Here is a 21,363-nt window from a genome sequence, read left to right on the forward strand (position 1 = left end):
CAGAAGTATAGTCTTTGCATCAAAGTCCTGTAACGTTCTATGCACCAAAGTCCTGTAACAATGTCACACAAACAATTGCTTATGGCAGTTCTGCTTCACATACACACTTAGATTATTGTAGCAAGGTTGCGCTTACAGGATGCTTGATGTTTTACAAACAACTCACTGAAGTGGATCCGGATGACAGGAGAGCAGGTACGGTGTAAGCATAAAGGAACTTCACTTCATGCGTGTAGATGGGGGAGGAGTCTGGTTATGCTGAGGACATACAGAGTGTCAGCAAATTCCGGTATGTACAGAGGGAGATGAGAAAGTCTGACTGAGCGTCTGCAGCAGGGAATTTATTTCACTTAAAGCGTGCATGGCAGTAAGGCTTATGAGCTGAAGTTTATCAAAATAATAAACGGATATGAACGTAATGAGAATTAGCTTGAGGACTGAGTTATCCTTTGAAGTACTCTTTGTCCGGAATAGCAGAAGTTTGTTTTTTAGAAGCGTGAACAAAGGTAGCTCTGGAGTCAAAGCTGAGAGCAGCAACAAACATTAGCTAGTTTAGTTTAATAATCAAGCACCTGTTTGGGGTCACATGATGCTTTAAATACAGGTGGGACAAAAATCAGGTGACTGGAGGGAAGGTGGTAAGAAACAGAATGGAATCCTTACAAAAAGTGAGTACACCCCTAAGTGGAAATGTCCAAATTGGGCCCAATTAGCCATTTTCCCTCCCCGGTGTCATGTGACTCGTTAGTGTTACAAGGTCTCAGGTGTGAATGGGGAGCAGGTGTGTTAAATTTGGTGTTATTGCTTTCACACTCTCTCATACTGGTCACTGGAAGTGCAACATGGCACCTCATGGCAAAAAACTCTCTGAGGATCTGAAAAAAATAATTGTTGCTCTACATAAAGATGGCCTAGGCTATAAGAAGATTGCCAAGACCCTGAAACTGAGCTGCAGCACTGTGGGCAAGACCATACAGTGGTTTCACAGGACAGGTTTCACTCAGAACAGGCCTCGCCATGGTCGACCAAAGAAGTGCACATGCTCAGAGTCATATCCAGAGGTTGTCTTTGGGAAATAGACGTATGAGTGCTGCCAGCATTGCTGCAGAGGTTGAAGGGGTGGGGGGGGTCAGCCTGTCAGTGCTCAGACCATACGCCGCACACTGCATCAAATTGGTGCATGGCTGTCATCCCAGAAGGAAGCCTCTTCAAAAGATTATGCACAAGAAAGCCTGCAAACAGTTTGCTGAAGACAAGCAGACTAAGGACATGGATTACTGGAACCATGTCCTGTGGTCTGATTAGACCAAGATAAACTTATTTGGTTCAGATTTTGTCAAGCATGTGTAGCGGCAACCAGGTGAGGAATACAAAGACAAGTGTGTCTTGCCTACAGTCAAGCATGGTGGTGGGAGTGTCATGGTCTGTGCCTGCATGAGTGCTGCCGGCACTGGGGAGCTACAGTTCATTGAGGGAACCATGAATGCCAACATGTACTATGACCTACTGAAGCAGAGCATGATCCCCTCCCTTTGGAGACTGGGCCGCAGGGCAGTATTCCAACGACTCCAAACACACCTCCACGGTGACCACTGCCTTGCTTAAGAAACTGAGGGTAAAGGTGATGGACTGGCCAAGCATGTCTCCAGACCTAAACCCTATTCTGCATCTGTGGGGCATCCTCAAATGGAAGGGGGGAGCGCAAGGTCTCCAACATCCACCAGCTCCGTGATGTTGTCATGGAGGAGTGGAAGAGGACTCCAGTGGCAACCTGTGAAGCTCTGGTGAACTCCATGCCCAAGAAGATTAAGGCAGTGCTGGAAAATATTGGTGGCCACACAAAATATTGCCACTTTGGGCCCAATTTGGACATTTCCAATTAGGGGTGTACTCACTTTTGTTGCCAACGGTTTAAACATTAATGGCAGCAAATGTATACTGTTATACAGTTATACTGTTATACAGTACTGTTATACAGGCTGTACACTCACTACTTTACATTGTAGCAAAGTCTAATTTCTTCAGTGTTATCACATGAAAAGATATAATAAAATATTTACAAAAATGTGAGGGGTATACTCCCTTTTGTGAGATACTGTATATACACATATATATGTGTAAATAAGTGTTTATATATGTCTATATATGTATCTACATATAAACACATCAATGCACATATACATGCATATATACTCACCAACTCACATCAGACATATATACATACACATATACATACACATGTCTGCGTGAGGATCAGCTCATCAACCTGATTGTTGGAGTCACTGCTGGCTCTTTGCTGGACTACACTACTTTGTCCTTCTTTTAATTATTTTGGAATAAAAGTTGTTTTTACTTTTTACTACGTGCCTGGAGTGCCTTTTTTCTTCAAGAAAATTTCAAGCTTGAGCGCAACTTCTCTCCTTGGATTGGTGTATTCGGCTTTGCCTGTGGCGTGTGTGGCAGACACGCCTGAAGTTTGCAGCCAAGCGCTTGGATTCGTTTAGGGGGTGTGTGTCCCGCCCACTCTCCTGTGTGCCGGGTTATCCTTTCTCAACGAACGCTCAGGAGGAGCGCACCTAACAGTGATTATCCTGGAACTGTGTACCGTACTGCTTCACTGTGACATGTGCAGCCATCACTGGCGTCAGTAGGTGAGTGATCTTTGGAATTGATTTCTTATGCTGTGATGCGATAGTATCAAATATATCACCGCCTACACTTACTTATGTTTTTGTAACCGGCTGAAGACGAGGTGGGTTTAACAGATTGTATGTTTCATTCAACTACCGGGCATTTCTTGTTGACTATATATCTTGAGCCAGCATACTCTATATAACTTTTTTTCACCACTTTCCACAAGTCTGTAAGCGGCTAGGATTGCCGTTTTTTGCTTTAACGTATTTGGAGGCTTACATAGTACTTAAAAGAATCGCGTACTATAGCCAACAAGGTATCTAGAACAATTTCGAATATATTGGGTCTGTGTTGCAACAAAGCCACCAAAATCTTTTTTCAATAAAGCAGATAACACTGCATATATATATATTATTGCTGCTTTCTGTAGAAATTGGGCCAACAACATCACAATAAGATCATTTAGGCCTGCTCACATTTAAAGCTGTCAATGTTGGATTTACTTTATCTGCTGCCTTTAAGCACATAGATTAAAAGTATACATATTTTTTATTCAATAATATATCACCAGTAAGGATTACCTAAAACAGAGGAACTTAATCAGACAAAATGGAAAAACATAATTTATGCTTACCTGATAAATTCCTTTCTTCTGTTGTGTGATCAGTCCACGGGTCATCATTACTTCTGGGATATAACTCCTCCCCAACAGGAAATGCAAGAGGATTCACCCAGCAGAGCTGCATATAGCTCCTCCCCTCTACGTCACTCCCAGTCATTCGACCAAGAATCAACGAGAAAGGAGAAACCAAGGGTGAAGTGGTGACTGGAGTATAATTTAAAAGATATTTACCTGCCTTAAAAAACAGGGCGGGCCGTGGACTGATCACACAACAGAAGAAAGGAATTTATAAGGTAAGCATAAATTATGTTTTCTTCTGTTATGTGTGATCAGTCCACGGGTCATCATTACTTCTGGGATACCAATACCAAAGCAAAAGTACACGGATGACGGGAGGGATAGGCAGGCTCATTATATAGAAGGAACCACTGCCTGAAGAACCTTTCTCCCAAAAATAGCCTCCGAAGAAGCAAAAGTGTCAAATTTGTAAAATTTGGAAAAAGTATGAAGCGAAGACCAAGTTGCAGCCTTGCAAATCTGTTCAACAGAGGCCTCATTCTTAAAGGCCCAAGTGGAAGCCACAGCTCTAGTAGAATGAGCTGTAATTCTTTCAGGAGGCTGCTGTCCAGCAGTCTCATAGGCTAAACGAATTATGCTACGAAGCCAGAAGGAGAGAGAGGTAGCCGAAGCCTTATGACCTCTCCTCTGACCAGAGTACACGACAAACAGGGAAGACGTTTGTCGAAAATCCTTAGTTGCCTGCAAGTAGAACTTGAGGGCACGAACTACATCCAGATTGTGTAGAAGACGTTCCTTCTTTGAAGAAGGATTCGGGCACAGGGAAGGCACCACGATCTCTTGATTGATGTTCCTGTTAGTGACTACCTTAGGTAAGAACCCAGGTTTTGTACGCAGAACTACCTTATCTGAATGAAAAATCAAATAAGGAGAATCACAATGTAAAGCTGATAACTCAGAGACTCTCCGAGCCGAAGAAATAGCCATTAAAAATAACACTTTCCAAGATAACAACTTTATATCAATGGAATGAAGGGGTTCAAACGGAACTCCTTGTAGAACGTTAAGAACAAGGTTTAAACTCCATGGCGGAGCAACAGTTTTAAACACAGGCTTGATCCTAGCTAAAGCCTGACAAAAGGCCTGGACGTCTGGATTTTCTGACAGACGCCTGTGTAACAAGATGGACAGAGCTGAGATCTGTCCCCTTTAATGAACTAGCCGATAAACCCTTTTCTAAACCTTCTTGTAGAAAAGACAATATCCTAGGAATCCTAACCTTACTCCAGGAGTAACCTTTGGATTCGCACCAGTATAGGTATTTACGCCATATCTTATGGTAAATCCTTCTGGTAACAGGCTTCCTAGCCTGTATCAGGGTATCAATAACCGACTCAGAAAAACCACGTTTTGATAAAATCAAGCGTTCAATTTCCAAGCAGTCAGCTTCAGAGAAGTTAGATTTTGATGTTTGAATGGACCCTGTATCAGAAGGTCCTGTCTTAGAGGTAGAGACCAAGGCGGACAGGATGACATGTCCACTAGATCTGCATACCAAGTCCTGCGTGGCCATGCAGGCGCTATTAGAATCACTGATGCTCTCTCCTGTTTGATTTTGGCAATCAATCGAGGAAGCAGCGGGAAGGGTGGAAACACATAAGCCATCCCGAAGTTCCAAGGTGCTGTCAGAGCATCTATCAGAACCGCTCCCGGATCCCTGGATCTGGACCCGTAGCGAGGAAGTTTGGCGTTCTGGCGAGACGCCATGAGATCTATCTCTGGTTTGCCCCAACTTCGAAGTATTTGGGCAAAGACCTCCGGATGAAGTTCCCACTCCCCCGGATGAAAAGTCTGGCGACTCAAGAAATCCGCCTCCCAGTTCTCCACTCCCGGGATGTGGATTGCTGACAGGTGGCAAGAGTGAGACTCTGCCCAGCGAATTATCTTTGATACTTCCATCATTGCTAGGGAGCTTCTTGTCCCTCCTTGATGGTTGATGTAAGCTACAGTCGTGATGTTGTCCGACTGAAACCTGATGAACCCCCGAGTTTTTAACTGGGGCCAAGCCAGAAGGGCATTGAGAACTGCTCTCAATTCCAGAATGTTTATTGGCAGGAGACTTTCCTCCTGATTCCATTGTCCCTGAGCCTTCAGAGAATTCCAGACAGCGCCCCAACCTAGTAGGCTGGCGTCTGTTGTTACAATTGTCCAGTCCGGCTTGCTGAATGGCATCCCCCTGGACAGATGTGGCCGAGAAAGCCACCATAGAAGAGAGTTTCTGGTCTCTTGATCCAGATTCAGAGTAGGGGACAAGTCTGAGTAATCCCCATTCCACTGACTCAGCATGCACAATTGCAGCGGTCTGAGATGTAGACGTGCAAAGGGTACTATGTCCATTGCTGCTACCATTAAGCCGATCACCTCCATGCATTGAGCTACTGACGGGAGTTGAATGGAATGAAGGACACGGCATGCATTTAGAAGCTTTGTTAATCTGTCTTCTGTCAGATAAATCTTCATTTCTACAGAATCTATAAGAGTCCCCAAGAATGGAACTCTTGTGAGAGGAAAGAGAGAACTCTTCTTTTCGTTCACTTTCCATCCATGCGACCTTAGAAATGCCAGAACTAACTCTGTATGAGACTTGGCAGTTTGAAAGCCTGAAGCTTGTATCAGAATGTCGTCTAGGTACGGAGCTACCGAAATTCCTCGCGGTCTTAGTACCGCCAGAAGGGCACCCAGAACCTTTGTGAAGATTCTTGGAGCCGTAGCCAATCCGAATGGAAGAGCTACAAACTGGTAATGCCTGTCTAAGAAGGCAAACCTTAGATACCGGTAATGATCTTTGTGAATCGGTATGTGAAGGTAAGCATCCTTTAAATCCACTGTGGTCATGTACTGACCCTTTTGGATCATGGGTAAGATTGTCCGAATAGTTTCCATTTTGAACGATGGAACTCTTAGGAATTTGTTTAGGATCTTTAAATCCAAGATTGGCCTGAAAGTTCCCTCTTTTTTGGGAACCACAAACAGGTTTGAGTAAAACCCTTGTCCTTGTTCCGACCGCGGAACCGGATGGATCACTCCCATTAATAACAGATCTTGTACACAGCGTAGAAACGCTTCTTTCTTTATCTGGTTTGTTGACAACCTTGACAGATGAAATCTCCCTCTTGGGGGAGAGAATTTGAAGTCTAGAAGGTATCCCTGAGATATGATCTCTAGCGCCCAGGGATCCTGAACATCTCTTGCCCAAGCCTGGGCGAAGAGAGAGAGTCTGCCCCCCACTAGATCCGGTCCCGGATCGGGGGCCCTCGATTCATGCTGTCTTTGGGGCAGCAGCAGGTTTCCTGGCCTGCTTGCCCTTGTTCCAGGACTGGTTAGGTTTCCAGCCTTGTCTGTAACGAGCAACAGCTCCTTCCTGTTTTGGTGCAGTGGAAGTTGGTGCTGCTCCTGCTTTGAAATTCCGAAAGGGACGAAAATTAGACTGTCTAGCCTTAGCTTTGGCTTTGTCTTGAGGCAGGGCGTGGCCCTTACCTCCTGTAATGTCAGCGATAATTTCTTTCAAACCGGGCCCAAATAAAGTTTGCCCCTTGAAAGGTATATTAAGTAATTTGGACTTAGAAGTTACATCAGCTGACCAGGATTTTAGCCACAGCGCCCTACGTGCCTGAATGGCGAATCCTGAGTTCTTAGCCGTAAGTTTGGTTAAATGTACTACGGCCTCCGAAATGAATGAATTAGCTAGTTTAAGGACTCTAAGCCTGTCCGTAATGTCGTCCAGCGTAGCTGAACTAAGGTTCTCTTCCAGAGACTCAATCCAAAATGCTGCCGCAGCCGTAATCGGCGCGATGCATGCAAGGGGTTGCAATATAAAACCTTGTTGAACAAACATTTTCTTAAGGTAACCCTCTAATTTTTTATCCATTGGATCTGAAAAAGCACAGCTATCCTCCACCGGGATAGTGGTACGCTTAGCTAAAGTAGAAACTGCTCCCTCCACCTTAGGGACCGTTTGCCATAAGTCCCGTGTGGTGGCGTCTATTGGAAACATCTTTCTAAATATTGGAGGGGGTGAGAACGGCACACCGGGTCTATCCCACTCCTTAGTAACAATTTCAGTTAGTCTCTTAGGTATAGGAAAAACGTCAGTACTCGCCGGTACCCGCAAAGTATTTATCCAACCTACACAATTTCTCTGGTATTGCAACAGTGTTACAATCATTAAGAGCCGCTAAAACCTCCCCTAGTAATACACGGAGGTTCTCCAATTTAAATTTAAAATTTGAAATATCTGAATCCAATCTGTTTGGATCAGAACCGTCACCCACAGAATGAAGCTCTCCGTCCTCATGCTCTGCAAGCTGTGACGCAGTATCAGACATGGCCCTAGTATTATCAGCGCACTCTGTTCTCACCCCAGAGTGATCACGCTTGCCTCTTAGTTCTGGTAATTTAGCCAAAACTTCAGTCATAACAGTAGCCATATCTTGTAATGTTATCTGTAATGGCCGCCCAGATGTACTAGGCACCACAATATCACGCACCTCCCGGGCGGGAGATGCAGGTACTGACACGTGAGGCGAGTTAGTCGGCATAACTCTCCCCTCGCTGTTTGGTGAAATTTGTTCAATTTGTACAGATTGGCTTTTATTTAAAGTAGCATCAATACAGTTAGTACATAAATTTCTATTGGGCTCCACCTTGGCATTGGAACAAATGACACAGGTATCTTCCTCTGAATCAGACATGTTTAACACACTAGCAATAAACTTGCAACTTGGTTACAATCTTATTTAACAAAAACGTACTGTGCCTCAAAGAAGCACTAAACGATTAAATGACAGTTGAAATAATGAACTGAAAAAACAGTTATAGCATCAATCCTTGAAAACAACACAACTTTTAGCAAAGGTTTGTTCCCATTAGTAAAGTAACAATAATTAAATTTGAAACATAAAAATTACAGAGCAACGTTTTTAATCACAGTCAATATATAAGTCTCACAGCTCTGCTGAGAGAATCTACCTCCCTCCAAAGAAGTTTGAAGACCCCTGAGTTCTGTTAGAGATGAACCGGATCATGCAGGAAATACAAGAGTAACTGACTGGAAATTTTTGATGCGTAGCAAAGAGCGCCAAAAACGGCCCCTCCCCCTCACACACAGCAGTGAGAGAGAAACGAAACTGTCACAATTAAAACAAGCAACTGCCAAGTGGAAAAATAATGCCCAAACATTTATTCACTCAGTACCTCAGAAAATGCAAACGATTCTACATTCCAGCAAAAACGTTTAACATAATAAATACCTATTAAAAGGTTTAATGTACTTTTAACAGAGTAATTCCAGTGAAATACCATCCCCAGAATACTGAAGTGTAGAGTATACATACATGTCATTATAACGGTATGGCAGGATTTTCTCATCAATTCCATTCAGAAAATAAAAACTGCTACATACCTCAATGCAGATTCATCTGCCCGCTGTCCCCTGATCTGAAGCTTTTACCTCCCTCAGATGGCCGAGAAACAGCAATATGATCTTAACTACTCCGGTTAAAATCATAGTAAAAAACTCTGGTAGATTCTTCTTCAAACTCTGCCAGAGAGGTAATAACACGCTCCGGTGCTATTGTAAAATAACAAACTTTTGATTGAAGTTATAAAAACTAAGTATAATCACCATAGTCCTCTCACACATCCTATCTAGTCGTTGGGTGCAAGAGAATGACTGGGAGTGACGTAGAGGGGAGGAGCTATATGCAGCTCTGCTGGGTGAATCCTCTTGCATTTCCTGTTGGGGAGGAGTTATATCCCAGAAGTAATGATGACCCGTGGACTGATCACACATAACAGAAGAAATGCATATGTGTTGAGTGACTTTAAGGATGATACACCTGATACATATAATGAAATCACTCACACTTTGGACAGTCTATTTTTTGATATGGACGCTCTCAGAAAAAAAGATATTAAATTAGATCTTGACATCAAGTCCTTCAAACTATATAAATTAGACAAGCGCATACCCAGGGGTCTACGTATCAGAAAGTTTCCTTCATTTATTGTAACTGACCCTGATTTCATAGAAAAATGGAATTCCATTTTGGATTCATGTTCTTTTGCCCTAATTGAGCTACTGGTGACATATAAAGAAAAACAAAGATCAGCTTTAATAACAGAGATTAAGGATACACAGATATTACTAAAGAAATATCAACATGACCCAGATTTTAAGAAATATGACAAACAATTTGAATTAAAAATGAATACGTTTAAAAGAGAACTTTGGCAATTCAAATCTAGAAAGATGATACGTGACAAAAGGGACTATGACTCTAATCAAGTGTATAGATGGACACAAGAAGATACACTAAGAAAGGGATATAAAAGAAATAACAAAAATAAGAACAAACAAATGAATGGTAAAGGAAATAAAAAGGGGAAAAGTGTCACATTCTCTGACACTGAATATGAGTGTGACTCTTCTGACGGTGATGTCAATGAAGTAGAAGAAGAGGCAGCAGCAGTCTTCCAAGAAATTGATGTCCAATACTACAGTGAGAATTCTACTCAGTCAAAAAACGGACAGGAATTGGCCACACAGGAAGTAAGAAAAAAACAACACACAGAGGCTGTCGAGGTCGCGGCAAAAGAGCCAAGGGAAACACAGAAGAAGAAAAAAATGAGATCTGTATATACAACCAGGTCTCAAAAGGAGAGAAAGAAATATGCATAAATGACAAAAATGTTGTTAATTTATCCTCTGTAAATTTAACTACTGCACAAATAGATTTGTTGTCTAAAGGTCTCAACTTTGTGCCTTCCAATCACTTCAATGTTTTTGAAACCATCTTAGACGTTAATAGATTTGCCAGAAAAATCACATTACAAAAGCATTTTTACAAGAAGGATGGGAATGCAGAAAGTGAACCTGATTTAACTAAAGAATATGATGCAGCAATTTATAATGTAGGTTCTATATCTGATCTTAACTTTTCTGAAATTAACACCTTGAGAGATTTAGATCTACTCTTACAAGAAGGAGAGGACACTAAAGATGATAATTTACAAGAGAGGGACATATCTTTAAAACACATTAAAAACAAAAGCACATTCTATCCTTTTAAGACACGTTCAAAAGTGATTGATATTTTTCAAAAAACGGTAGAGATCAAATTACGTGAACTAGACAAACAAGTGACAGATAAAGGTAATAGAAAATGTAACAATCTAACATATAAAGAGAAATCAGCTCTCAGGGAGCTTACACAGAATGACAACATTGTAATTAGGCCATCTGACAAGGGCGGCAATGTAGTTGTTCTTAACAGAACTGACTACATTGCAGAGGCCAAGAGGCAGCTAAGTCAAAAAGATGTTTACCTAAAATTGACACAAGATCCTACTAACAAGTTTCAGAGGGAGATTGGGAATATTATTAAATATGCCCGTAATAATAACATTATTACTCAATCTGTGGAAGAAAAATTGTTAATATCCAATCCAGTAACTCCCATTTTTCATCATTTCCCCAAATTACACAAAAATTCTTTTTCCCCTCCAGGCAGACCCATCATTGCTGGCATAGGGTCCCTGAACGAAGCACTGTCTGAACTCGTTGACACTTTCCTACAACCTCTAGTATGTCAACTTCCTAGTTATATACAAGACACCACTTCATTTATTAAAAAAATTGCTAACATTGAATGGAAACCAAACTATAGGTTAATGGTTGTTGATGTGACATCTCTTTACACGTCTATTGAGCATTCAAAGGGCCTTATGGCTATCAATTTTTTTGTTAATTCATCATATAACTTTGAAGAAGCAACTAAGGTTTTCTTGCTGAATGCAATTGAATATTTGCTTACCCACAATTTTTTCATGTTTCAAACTGATTATTATCTCCAGAGACGTGGGACTGCTATGGGGGCTAAATTTGCCCCCTCCTATGCCAACCTATTCATGGGTTGGTGGGAGCTGTCCCACGTCTTTGGAGATAGTAATCCATTCAAGGGATCGATTATCCAGTATTGTCGCTACATAGACGATCTGTTTTTCATCTTAGAATGTGACATAACTGAGGCAGATAGCTTTTGCAATTACCTCATCTGTAATCAATTAGGTATAGAATTCACAGGCACTCACAGCAATGAAAGTGTGAACTTTTTGGATCTCACTGTTCAAAGCGGTGAGACTGGATCTACTATCCAGACTAAAATGTACAGAAAGGAAACTGCAGGCAACACACTTTTAAAATTTGAATCATGTCATCCCCGGCATGTGTTAAGAGGCATACCCAAAGGGGAATATATTTGCATTAAAAGGAACTGCACCAGTGAAAAAGAATATCACAAGCAGGCCAGTGAAGCCACTCAAAGATTCAAACAGCGAGGTTATCATGAGGGCCTATTATTAAAAGCTAAAGCAAGTGTCGATCAAATCCCAAGAACTGAGTTGCTTCAATATAAACACAACAAGTCAAAGACTAAAAAGAATGAAAATAATAAGATTAAATTTATAACTACCTTTAGTGTAGAATATAACAAAATATGTACAATCATTAAAGATTCTCTTCCTATTCTGTATTCAGACCCTACCATCAGAGAGATTTTAAAGTCTGGATGTGACTTCATTCCTAAAAGAGCTAAAACTCTTTCTAATCATTTATCCCCCTCTGATATCAAACCCAAGATAAACAGATGCTGGCTTAAACAAAGACAGGGATGTTTTAAATGCAGACGACATATCTGCAAAACTTGTAACTTTATACATGAGGGCGATAAATTTGTTTCAAGCACAACTAACACAGAGTATGATATCAGATACTTCATTAATTGTGCAACTACACATGTAGTCTATCTTCTCACATGTGATATTTGTAATATCCAATATACAGGAAAAACCAAGAGATCCCTCAAAGACAGATTCCTGCAACATCTTAGGTCAGTTGAGGATGAAGATAGTGATACCCCCATATCAAGACACTTTAAACTAATTCACAACTCAGATGTATCTTCATTAAGAATACAGGGTATTGACCATATTACCAAGTGGAGAAGAGGTGGAAATAGAGAGTCACTACTCAATAAAAAGGAAATTTATTGGATGTTTAAATTACAGACTAGTGAACCAGAAGGGTTAAACATTAGACGTGACCTAGATGTATTTATCTAATATATGTCTATCTAAAGTCTTATTAAATAACTTATATGTCACAGTAATGGCATGACACCTTTATTTTTCTTTGGCAGTGTGATTTTCCTTTTTTGTTACATAACTAACATATATATTAAGTCTAGATCTACTTGAAAAAAATGTGTTTAAATATATACAATTGTAACAGTTGGTATCCTAATAGTTTATCAGTTTGGCAATTTCAGGAAATTTAGCTCACATTATATATAGCAATTCTTCAAATTAATGGTCAGATTATCTCATGTCATGTATTTCCAATATTATCCCTTTGTACACTCTTTTTATGTTTATTCCTAGTTACCGGTATTATAATTAAAGTAGCCCGACTTGTGGATATAGGTACACAATCAGGTTTTAAATATGCAAATTTCTGGTAATCAACTTAGTTATAAATAGGTGAGTGAGCTGATCCTCAGGTAAGCAGTGATCAAGTGCGCAAACGCACGAAACATGTCTGCGTGAGGATCAGCTCATCAACCTGATTGTTGGAGTCACTGCTGGCTCTTTGCTGGACTACACTACTTTGTCCTTCTTTTAATTATTTTGGAATAAAAGTTGTTTTTACTTTTTACTACGTGCCTGGAGTGCCTTTTTTCTTCAAGAAAATTTCAAGCTTGAGCGCAACTTCTCTCCTTGGATTGGTGTATTCGGCTTTGCCTGTGGCGTGTGTGGCAGACACGCCTGAAGTTTGCAGCCAAGCGCTTGGATTCGTTTAGGGGGTGTGTCCCCCGCCCACTCTCCTGTGTGCCGGGTTATCCTTTCTCAACGAACGCTCAGGAGGAGCGCACCTAACAGTGATTATCCTGGAACTGTACACATATCTATATACATACAATATCGCCCCTTCCATTCAAACACTTTGTCATATTAAACATACTGTTTAACCCTTATTAAAAAAAATATTTAAATGGATACTTTTTTTTCAGACAGTGTATATATATGAGTGTAACACTTTATTCTAATGTATTTATGTTGTGTTTGGTGCACTTTTTTTAACCCTTACACTTTACACTAGGGGGGATATTTATCAAAGCGTCAATCTCGGTGCATTCGCTGGCGTCAATACGCTCGCCAGACATTGCTGCCCTTATTTATTAAAAATATAGTAAAAAACGCGCGCGTCAAGTACGGCGCAATGAGCATCGGACTGAGCATCAGACTTTTGATAAATAAGAGTCATCAATGTCGCGAATATCCTTATCTATCAAATTCTTTACCCTGAATGTCTATCAAATGAAGACATTTTAGTCTTCTTATTGCAACTTCATACCATTGTACATATATCTTCTAATATACTCATTGAGATATACATATCTATATACATACATATATATATACATACATACACATACAGTTAGGGTTGCCACCTGTCCCTTAAATACAGAACACTTATAAGTTACACATGCTGCAGGGTGTGCAGGGAGGAATATGAATAGTGCTGTCCGGAAACAAAATACATGTTCCTCCCTGCACACCCTGCAACATGTGTAACTCATACGTGTCCAGGAAAACATGGCTGAGGTGGCAACCCTACATACAGTATATATCTATCTATCTATCTATATATATATATATATATATATATATATATATATATAAAAATATATATATATATATTTATATTTCAAAATAGATGTATATATTGTCACGGCCGACAGGGATTCTTGATCAAAACCATCAATATTACCAACCATCACCATTGACTTTGTGCAAAGGGAACATTTACAGCATAATCAGCAGCACACTCTGTGACTTCTCATTGTTTGTTTAAAGAGGCACTCAATTCAAACCCTTTCTTTGTTGAAAGAAGTTTATATCAGTCTCTCAAAACCAACATTGTCTTAAGACTTTTTTGGATTAGCACAGACAATTGTTTAATGCTTTAATAAAGGATATCTGTTTTTACCACTCACTCATATCTGAGCCTTCTCTCAAGGAATCTACCATACTCCTAAGAGGGGAAGCATATTTCTGTTTCCCTAAAAAAAAACACAGTATACTCCTGAAAAAGAAAGGATTAAACTCAAAACATGCAGCTGAAATTCATCACTGAAAGTTAAAGACACCATACTTCACAGAGGAAAAGAATATCCCAAAGGCACCAAAAAGAAAGAAAGAAGTACCATACTCTAAAAAGTACCATACTCCAACTGGTCACCAAGGGGAAAAAAACATCTTTAACACAGACAGGGATTTATTCCCCTCAACGCTCCTCACATACCTCACATGTTTGAGGTTCTAAAAGGTGAGCAATATTCTTACTTTTTGTACTATATTGTTAACTAGTATAGTCATTCTGCACCATAAATAGATAGATAGATAGATAGATATAGATATATGTGTGTATATATTTGTTATGTCAATTTTTTTAAATGTTTACTTGTCCCTCAATATAGTTATGTTTGAATAAAGCAATGTTGTTTTTCATAACTGTGTTTATTCATACGACTATTTGTAGATATTGTAAATATATTATTAATCAGATCAATAATAATTGAAAATAAAACATGTAATGTGAAGCATTAGTCAATTATTTGTTCAATTTCAAAGAATGTTAGTTATGAGCTTAAAGGGACATCAAACTCATATATGTTATTTCATTATTCAGTTAGACAAGACAATCTCAAGCAACATTAATCCTTTTCACTTCTATTATTCCTCAGATATCCTATTTATTCGAAATAGCAATGTACATGTGCAAACCAATCACATTAATCCTCTATGTGCAGACATCAATCAGCAGCTATATACTTTATTTAAAGGACCAGTCAACACAGTATATTTGCATAATCAACAAATGCAAGATAACAAGACAATGAAATAGCATTTAGTCTGAACTTCAAATGAGTAGGATTTTTTTCCTGACAATTTTAAAAGTTATGTCTTTTTCCACTCCCCCTGTACCATGTGACAGCCATCAGCCATTCACAAATGCATACACGCTTATTCTTGCACATCCTCAGTAGGAGCTGGTGACTCAAAAAGTTTAAATATAAAAAGACTGTGCACATTTAGTTAAAGGACCAGTCAACACATTAGATTTGCATAATCAACAGATGCAAGATAACAAGACAATGCAATAGCACTTAGTCTGAACTTCAAATGAGTAGTAGATTTTTTTTATAACAAATTTCAAAGTTATGTATATTTCCACTCCCCTTGTACCATGTGATAGCAATCAGCCAATCACAAATGCATATACGTATAGTCTGTGAATTCTTGCACATGCTCAGTAGGATCTGGTGACTCAAAAATTGTAAATATAAAAGACTGTGCACACTTTTTTTAATGGAAGTAAATTGGAAAGTTGTTTAAAATTACATGCTGTATCTGAATCATGAAAATTTAATTTAACCTGAGTGTCCCTTAATGGAAGTAAATTGGAAAGTTGTTTAAAATGGCATGCTCTATCTGAATAATGAAAGTTTAATTTCGATTGAGTGTCCCTTTAAATATGCTTCTCATCAAACATAGTTGCCAACAGTCCCTGATTTCCAGGGACAGTCCCTGGATTTTGTTGTATGTCCCTGGATTTTTTTTGTCCCTGGAAATGTCCCTGAAAATCTCTTTTGCACAACATTTGCTGTTTGTATATATATATATATATATATATATATATATATATATATACACACATACACACACACATACATATATACAGATAGATAGATGATAAATAGATATAGTGTATTATTTAAATATAATTCATTCCTAATGGAATACTGTTATTATTATTGAATGGGTTCAAATATTATTTGTCTTTCTAATTTTGATGCTGTGTTTTGAAAATAACCATATGCCCAGAATGTGTTCCAGAGACTGGGTAGGTGTAAGAGCTTGGTGCTGTAATCTGTATAATAAACTATAGATATGTCTAAATTATACTATTCATTTCAAATGGGTGTGTTTTGATTGCAGAACTGAGTGGGCGGAGCAGTTGAACAGTAGGTCGTCAATACTCCAGTAACCCGCTTGCTTGCTCTGCTGCAAAGTGTCCCTGGAATTTCTTTTTAAATGTTGGCAACTATGATCAAAGGATATAAAAAATAATGAAGAGAAATAAAATATATATCAAACCAAATAATAATCAACATTGCATGCTATATATACATAATTAAACATATTTTTGTCCACGTCCCTTCAAGATAATACAGCAACACCATTATAATATATAACTATATATATTTTTTTTATAAACAAAAACAATAAAAACATAATGATAAAAAAACAATTAAAAAAAAAATATATATATATATATATATAAAATTATTAATAATCCCTTAATATCTCCTGTATTCCCCGAACAGCATCCGCAACAATTTGCAGCCCCTGTCTAAGTTGGGCAAATAGTTGCGGCAGGAAGGGTTCAGTCTGGGTCCCCTGATCTTGAGCTGTAATAAAAACACTAATAAAAATATGTTATATTTTGCTATAAGACACCTCTTCCTCTCCCTGCACTTTCTGTCTTCTTAGCTATTCTGTGTTTTAAGATACAATCTGTAAATTCCATTGAATTGGTCAGTATTGCTTCAGACTTGATAAAGGAAGGAACTCTTCCGAAAGCTTGTCAACTTATAAATGTATAGTTAGTCCAATAAAAAAGTATCATTGCTCAATGCAATACTCTTGTTATTTTGATATCTAAATCTCTGGACTAACACAACTACTCCAGTCAACGAAAAAATACAGAGAAACAGGTAACTATTGTTTGTCCTGCCCCTAGAGCTGATGCCAGAAATCAGGCAGTTAGACCCAAAACTGCAGGTTCTAAATATATTACCAGGCTCCCAAACCAGGTATAACTGAAAAGCTGAGTAATTCAGGTGAGGACCGCAGGGTTTTTGAGCAGGTTTTTTACAAACCTATCGAGAAAACAGGGATAGGACAAGAGGAAACAAAAACACTATATATCAATAAATAACGTAATTAACCTCTCTTCTTGTATCTTGTCAGACACACAACTGTAAGTACTAAGTTATGGCCTTAATTGTGCCCCCTCTTGCTCATTTAACCTGTTTAAACCATGCTTGACATTAATAGGCTGATCAGAAATCTCACCTTGAAGAAACATTTTAGTGGCCAACCTGACGACACAGCTCACTAACAGAGACTTCTGACATTAACCGCAGATAACTCATTTACTTCACATAAAGACTCTTCACTGAATTTCAGAGAAGTGTGTGATATAAACACACTTGATGAAACTGGGTATTCACAATGAAGAGTCCAAGACTTTTGAAAGCTTTAGCGGTTTTAAAAGACCCTCAGAGTTCTACCCAATACATAGCCGAGGTAACATTCTAGAAACTTTCTATAAAAGAGTGGAAGGAGATTTGACTAAATTATCCTTTGCAAAGAATGAATATAAAACACAAAAAGAGAATATGTCCAGAAAATAGAAGCAAGCTTTGAAAGAGCATCAGGATATGAAGGAAATAGTCATACGCTCAGCTGATAAGGGAGGCTCAGTGGTCATTATGGATAGGTCAGAATATATTGGGGAAGCCCATCGTCAGTTGGGTATACTATCAATTATAAATGTCTGGATACTGATCCTACTAAGCTATTTTTGAGAGAACTTTGGGTTGGAAGATGGGCATTTTGACAGAGCAACATATGACTTTCTGTTAATTGAACATCCTGTGGTGCCCATCTTCCAAAGGTACATAAGACTATCATAAATGTTCAAGGACGACCCATAGTCAGTTGGATAAGTTCTCTCTCTGAACACCTTTCGGAATGGATGGATGCCATTCTCCATCCCTTTGTGGTCTCATTGCATAGCAATGTTAGGGATACTAAGGATGTGATCTGTCTGATGGAGAATATGGTTTGGGATGTGACTAACTATACCTAGTTGACAGTGGACGTCGTGGCTCTCTACTCATCTATTTCTCACAAGGAGGGAATAAAGGCTGTAGCCTTTTTCCTAAACAACTATTCCAATTTCACAGCTGAGTTTGTGAGTTTTGTGTTGAGAGTCACGAGGTTCCTGTTAACTTACAATTATTTCAGATTTGAGGGTAGGTTCTATCTCCAGAGGTGTGGGACAGCCATGGGGGCTAAATTTGCCCCCTCCTATGCCAACCTGTTTATGGGTTGGTGGGAGCTGTCCCACATCTATGTAGATGGAAATACCCTCAAGGACAATATAGCGCTGTATAGGCGCTATATTGATGACCTGCTGTTCATCTGGCAGGGGCCCTTGACACATGTGGAGGATTTTATTCAGAACCTCAATAACAACATGGTGGGTCTGAGATTTACATTTGAGAATCAAAAGAAATCCATCAACTATTTTATATTACTCTGACAGGCATGGAGAATGGCCATATCAGTGCAGATTTGTACCGGAAGCCAATTATGAACAACACTCTCTTGCATGCAAAAAGCTGCCATCTGCAGCATGTCCCCTTTGCAGTTGCTAAGGGGCAACTCATTAGAGTTAAATAAAACTGTACTGAGTATACAAAGCAATGCAAAGAAATGATGGAGAGACTGCAGGAAAGGGGCTATTCTAAACATGTGATTAATAGGGCACAATCCCAGGTGGACAAACTTGACAGAACCTCCCTCCCTAAAGACTCCAGACCAGACAGGACACAACATGCAGGTACACATTCCAGGGTCCCCTTTGTCACTGAATATAGTGATGAATATAAAGAAATCTGCAAAATTGTGAATAAACATTTTTGTTTGTAAATCGGCGGACGATAACTTGATAGAGTGTGTCGATAGGGGTCTACATTGCTCCTATCGACGTAGTAAAACTATTGGTAATTATCTATCCCCATTGGAACTCCCTTCAGTGGCACATGTGACCCAGGGTTCTTGGCTCAGACATAGGGGGATTTACAAGTGTGGCAAATCAAGGTGCAGACCCTATGAGTTCCGCATCTTCTCAGACATTTTTTGGTCTGAGCTTACTAGGGAGGAATTTAAAATTTAATCTTGTCTAAACTGTACATCCTCCTATGTCATCTATCGGAGTACATGTATTGAATGTCATCTTCAATATGTTTGTCTCACGACGAATGATGTTGATACCAGAATTCACAATCACCTATCCACTATTAAAATAGGAGAAGCTAGGACGCCTTTGGTCAAAAATTTTAAGAATGTACACCATAAAAGTAATGACACATTCAGGTGGCACGCTATAGAATGGATCAAGTTTCCTCTCAGGGGAGGGGATAGAGTTAAAATTCTGGGAATGCATGAAATGTTCTGGGTGTGCAGATTACAAACCAGAGTACCTAGGGGACTCAGCTCTGAGTATGATCTGATTAATTATTGGAAATAATAACAATGATATCATAGATATGTTTTAAGATCGTCCTCTGACCTGAGCCCCACTATCATCTTGTAATCTGTATGTTTTCCCTACTAATGGTACAAAGAATGAGGTAGCATTTCTATGATTAATACGTGTTCTTTTAGCACATTACACACTAATATATTAATGTTTAGATAATCTTATGTTCCTGTATATGTTTGTGCAATTATATGCGTACTTATATATATATATATATATATATATACAGGGAGTGCAGAATTATTAGGCAAATGAGTATTTTGACCACATCATCCTCTTTATGCATGTTGTCTTACTCCAAGCTGTATAGGCTCGAAAGCCTACTACCAATTAAGCATATTAGGTGATGTGCATCTCTGTAATGAGAAGGGGTGTGGTCTAATGACATCAACACCCTATATCAGGTGTGCATAATTATTAGGTTTGCTGCAGAGCAGTAAGTGGACACAGCTAAACGCTGTTGGAGCACAGGCTGCTCATTTTCTGGTTCCACTACCGCTGGTGTGTAGAGCATAAGATTTCTGTGCACAACGTGTATCATTTATCATACGGATTTCTGTGGAGTCCTTAAATAGCTGGTTTTGATACTCTGTGAGAATGTGAAGCCTATGTCGGTTTGCTTTCTAAGGGACTCTATGCAAAATCACACAGACTGTCATCATTTCTATGACTAGCTCAGCTGCATTATGGTTTTACTCTGAGGGACCAGAGTGAGATTCCAAATTGGGACTGTTTGTATTAGTGTTTACTAGTGAACTTATCCTTTATTGCATATATATATATATATATATATATATATATATATATATATATATATATATTTCTCTTTCCGCAAGGATAGCCTTAATCAAAACAATTTTCTTTCCGCAAATTTTATATCTACTACAGAATCTTTCACTTATGATCTATGCAAAAGATCTTCTTTTTTTCAATCGAATATCGGCTACATTTTTGTGGCATCAAAAGAGGGCACGTATTTCGGTCAATAAATTAACTATCCATACTAACGCAGGTGGACTAGCATTCCCCAATTTAAGATTCTATAATCTCGCGGCTTTGATTAAGTTGGAATGGATTGGATGACCGAGTAAGGATATGTATAGCCAGTTTAGATTTATAAGCAGCCATGGTAGCTCCTTTTTCTTTAATGGCACTAATTCACTGTACATACAAAGAACTACCTAAGCAGATTTCAAAGTCTATGGTATTTAAATACCCTATCCTCGCATGGCACTATTACTGCAAGAAACTGCAGTTAGACTATCAATTATTTAGATTCCTAATGATATCTGGCAACCCAGATTTTACACCAGGCTATATTTCACTGGTCTTTAAGCGATGGTCTGACTTAAGTCTTAAGTTTGTGATACAAGTTATGGATGAAAATCAGGAACAGATTACATCTTTCAGGGCACTTTGTGAAGAATTATCTCTTCATAAACATGATGTTTTTTTACCTATCTACAGTTGCAACAATTTCTCCTGGATCTAATAGGTAACAAGAATTTCACCTGGATTCTTGGGAATTTGGAGCCTGCGATAAATTTCTATAGGCAAGGTAAACACTCTATTT

Source organism: Bombina bombina, chromosome 6 (genome assembly GCF_027579735.1).
Source record: "Bombina bombina isolate aBomBom1 chromosome 6, aBomBom1.pri, whole genome shotgun sequence".
In the NCBI taxonomy this organism is placed as follows: Eukaryota; Metazoa; Chordata; class Amphibia; order Anura; family Bombinatoridae; genus Bombina; species Bombina bombina.